A 5,299-nucleotide genomic window follows, 5' to 3' on the forward strand; every position below is an offset into this window, starting at 1 on the left:
AAAAAAATAAAAATAAAAAATAAATTTAAAAACTACATCGTGTCTGTGGCTCAGTAATTGTAAATAGCTCACATCTGAGGACATATTCTCCCAGTATTGTAAAAGTGATGCAGTGAAGAAGTTCTCTCTTCATTGGTGACTAAGGGAGATCCCAACACAGGTCTTCTTGGTTTCATGTGAAGACGTGACCCAACATTCTTCTTAGGTAGGTGTGCTACTTCTGCCTCTTGATTAATTCCCATCAGATGGCTTTTTGGGGACAAAGCAGAGGGGAAAGAGGAACCTCCCTTTCATTGAGAAATAAATATAAATGAGATAGTTTCACAGCTGATTAATAGGACAGTTTTGATAATCAATACATTGTACCTTGTTATCTTCTTAGTGGTTATCCATAGCACAAGCAGACAGCATATTCTGTCCAAACACTGTTAGTACACCTCTTTCTTCTCACTGAATTAAGCAAAAGTAGCTGTAAACCTATCCTAGCTATTTTGTATATATAAATACAAAATGATCTTTCCTTTGTACCCTTTTTTGTTTTGTCAGAGGTGAATATTCTATTGGCATCTAAATACTATAGGTGTTTGAATTCAACTAAACAATCTAACACTGTCTAGCAGTCTATAATATTAATGGGTTATCCTCAGAAGTTATTGACTTGAGCCTTTAACAGCTCATTGTATTAATATGGATTTACTTTAGATACCTCATTTTTATACTTTTCTGCTGGATGGTTAAGACCAAGATACAACAAGACCTATATATCAAGAAATGTAACTTTTGTATCTGATAAGGTCAGCCAAGTACCCTCAGGATTTATCCTGTAGCCCTGTACTGCTCTTTGTACATCCTTTTTCAGTGTCAGCCATGAGGATGAGTCACAGCCATTGCTTGACCAATTTGCTCTCTGTGAAAGCTTGAGAAAATGTTTTTCCTCTCCATGTGACTCTCCCCAGGATCACTTTACATCATCAAACACATTCCTCTGTGGCTCCATGATCATCTTGATCAGAAAATTTGGAGCGCAATTGAGTTACATGTTATTACAGTACAGGTTCTCCTATGTCCTGAGTCTTCACTGACCTTGCAAGGCTAGGGCCAAAATGGTGGCTGACCTTGCAGCCCTTCCTTTTCTCCAATTTTGAACTGCTAACTTACGTTGTTAACCCTCCAGAAGAGAAGCTAATTATTAACCTGCAATCTATGCAGTTTGGCTTACCCTGTCTAAATATCAAACATTTTGGCATATCATGGAACAGAACCTCCCTTTCAGATCTGTAACATGCTAAAGGCACACTAAAGCCAGCATTGCTCTCTCCCCAAAAATGGAGTCCAGGTGAAAATCATGGCTTATTGGCCATTTATTTTTAAATCATTGCTAAGGTTTTGATAATGTCTTGAAAAGGTGACATAAAACACAATCATCAGACAAAGAAATACAGAGATCTTTAAATATTCTATTACTTAATGATTTTGTTTGGTAACCTTAGGCAATGAAACTTTTTAAATGTAAAGCCCACTACTCTCTCCTAATCAAATTACTGGTTATCCACAATCCTCTTAAGTTCCTGTCCATATGTTCATTTTCTTACTTAGGATAATTAATAAAACTGTGCATTCCATATTTTTCATGCATATTTTTCTATTCTGTTAGTCTTGCACACTTCTCTTCTGACATTTAACATATAATTCCACCAAATATCTCTTGTTATCTGAGAATCATACGTCTTTATTGAAGTTATTCTCCAACCAACGGAAGTGAAATATTTCATTTGTGGAAAAGCTTACCTGGTACAGCTATACAATCAGGGTAAGGTGCTCTTGAATATCTTATTTATAGTTTTGAAAAAAAAAAAAAACCAAACCCAGAAAGGCTACTTTGGCCTCCACTTAAGAATCTCCCACTTTTTTTTAAAGTACTGGGGATCGAACTCTGGCACTTGTTTGCCGGGCAGGTACTTAAGCCACTGAGCTATCTCCCTGGCGCCTAAAAGAAGAACCAATGTGATAACCTTGACATATCCACATACACACCAGAAAAAGGAAGCTAGGCTCAGAGCATCTTCAAAATGCAAGGTATGGGCCAAGCTTGTGACACAATGGTGCTTGTGCATAATTAGCACTTTTTTTTTTTCATAATTTGAGAAGCAAATAGTAATGAGACACTTTCAAATCAAATTGGTAGGTCAGTTTCAATAATTAACACATTGCATAATCTCTTCCTACTGGCTATTTGCTGTACAAGATGCAGACACAATATCCTATTTACAAACACTATTAGAACAAATCCCTCTATTCATTGAGAATGTAACTAGATATCTATCCTAACCATTTTGAATACACAGATACAAAACGGACATTCATTTATATATCCCCTTTTATGTTTAGTTCCGTCATTTGAATATTTTAAATTTGTTAACTCAGCAAAATATTCTAAAAGAGTCCAGGAGTCCATAATAGTATTGGGTCTTCCGCTTGACTGGCAGTATCAGAAATTGTTGACCTGAGTCCCCTACAGCTCAACATAACACCATGGCTTTATTTCTTGTACTTCATTTTTACACTTTTCTGCTGGATGGTTAAGACCAAGATAAAGCAAGACCTATGCAACAAGAGTTGTAGCTTTTGGATCTGATAAGGTCAGTCAAATCCCCTCAGGATTTATCCTGAGATCCTGTATCTCAGATTGTAGATCCTTTGTCAGTGTCAGCCATGTGGATGAGTCATGGCCATTGCTTGGCCAATGTGCTCCCCGTGAAAGCCTGAGAGAATGTTTTCTCTCCATGTGACTCTCCTTAGGCACACTCTACATTATCGATCACTTTCCTCTTTGGCCCCATAATCTCCTTGATCAGAAAATTTGGGACACTACTGAGTTACATGACGTTATAGTACAAGATCTCCTATGTCCTGAGTCTTAATTGACCTTGGAAGGCTAGGGCCAAACTGTTGGCTTTCCTTGCAGCCCTCCTTTTTCTCTAATTTTGTCTGCAAATTTAGGTTGTTAATGCTCCAAAAGAGAAGCTTATTATTATTACCATACAACCTAGGCTGTTAAGCTTAACCTCACTATCTGTCTGAATATCAAACATCTTAGGCATAATAAGGAGCAGGTATTATTCATCAAGTATTGATACGTTGAACTTTAAGTCCCTACAGAATATGATGAAAAAACATTTAAAAAAATTACAATATATTTTAACAATAGGCATAAAGAATTATATAATTCTTATGGTTGCACATAAGTCCAGAAATCTAACCATATACAACCTTGAAGCAGGAGAGTCCCACAACATTCCTTTTGCTGTTTCCTGGCTTCATTCACCACCCCCTTCTTTTGAACCATCATCTACCCAAGACAGTATGGCAGCAACTGGCATGTCATGACACGCAACCATATTCACAAGACCAGAATGAGGCACTGCAAGCATGAACCTATTACAAATTGCCATCTTCAGTGCAGTTGCTTAGTTCACAGGTGTGTGTACATATAGTCAGGGTGAGAATCATTCCAATTAACCCCTAGATTAAAGAATCTTCTGAAGATTCTCAGCATCATTGCCTTACCCATCTTCTACATATAACTGTATGGTTTGCCCCTGTCATGTTTCCTAGCTCTTCTTCTTGCTCTTTTCATTGTCTAGTCCTCAAATTCTTGCTTTCCTTTTACTTGTATTATACCTTTCTTTTGTATTTCTTCTTTCTTATACTAGGGAAACTACATGATATTTACACGTGTCTGGTTTATTTCACTTATATCTTCAAGTGGCATCCACTTCAATATGAAGACTTTATCATTCTTTATAGCTGAGTAATACTCCATTGTATAAAAATACCACATCTTTTTCATCCATTCCTCAGGTGATGGGCTTCTTGGTTGTTTCCAAGATTTGGCTCTCACAAATTGTGCTGTTATAAACATAGGCACACATATATCACATGATATGATGTTTTCAGATCATCTGGGAAAATTCCCAGTAGAGGAATAGCTGGATTAAATGAGATTTCCAGTCCAAGTTTTCTAAGCTGTCTCCACACTGATTTCCATAATGGTTTTACCAGTCTACATTTCCACCAGCAGCGGAGAAGGGTTCCTTTTTCCCCCACAGCCTCTTCAACATTTGTTGATTTCTTTATGATAGCCCTTTTTTCTGGGGTGAGATGGTATCTCAGTGTTGTTTTAATTTGCATTTCACGGATGGCTAGTGATGTGGAGCATTTCTCATATATTTATTTGCTTCTTTAATTTCATCTTCTTAGAAGTGTGTGTTCATCTCAGATGCCCATTTCTGGACTGGGTCTTTAAATTTTGGGGCCCTAGTGTCTTTTAGTTCTTTATAAATTCTAGAGAGCAGACCTTTGTCTGAGTATTTGTCATGATTTTTTCCAAATTTGTGGGTTGTTTTTTCACTTTGTTGGTAATTTCTTATGATGTGCAAAAACTTCTCAATAAGAGCAGGTCCCAGTTGTTAATTCAAGTGTTTCCTGTGCGATTTGATTTTTGTTCATGAACTCTTTGCCTACCCCTATGTCTTCAAGAGTTCCTCCTCCTTTCTCTTCCAGGAGATTTAGTGTTTCTGTTTTAATGTTTAGATCTTTAATACATTTTGACTTTAGCTTAGTGCCTGGTGATAGACCTGGGTCAAGTTTTAATTTTCGCCATGTATGGAGTTAATCTAACTAAAGAAGTCAAAGATCCTTTCAAGGAAAATTATAGTACTCTGAAATTGCTGTACAGATTTAATGCAATCCCTATCAATCTACCACCAACACACCTCCCAGACCTAGAGAAATCATTCCTAAAATTTATTTGGAACCAGAAAACACCTACAATACGAAAGGCAATCCTGAGCAATAAAGACAAGGCAGGAGGCATTACAATTCCTGACTTGAAATTATACTAAAGGCTACTGTGATAAAATCAGCATGGTACTGGCAACAAAATATACCTGAGGATCAATGGAATAGATTAGAAGACACTGAAGACCCTACAAACACAATCAGCCACCTTATCTTCGACAAAGGGGCCAAACTACTCACTGGAAGAAAGATAGCCTCTTTAACAAATGGTCCTGGAAAAATTGGCTCTCTACCTGAGGAAAACTGGCACGTTCTTGAAAGCCAGGAGCTTTCCTGATAGAACTCTGGCAGTCTGTTTGGTGAAGGTCAGACTGACCCCTGGAGGAGCTCAGCAGGGGGAAGAGCAGGAAAAACACAGTCAGCCTGGCTCTCTGAAAGGTCTGAGCCCTGGGTTAATTTTTTACCAATTGGTTTTGGCGTAGGGGACAGTAAGGATGAA

This window comes from Octodon degus, unplaced genomic scaffold (genome assembly GCF_000260255.1).
Source record: "Octodon degus isolate 3935 unplaced genomic scaffold, OctDeg1.0 scaffold00018, whole genome shotgun sequence".
Lineage (NCBI taxonomy): Eukaryota > Metazoa > Chordata > Mammalia > Rodentia > Octodontidae > Octodon > Octodon degus.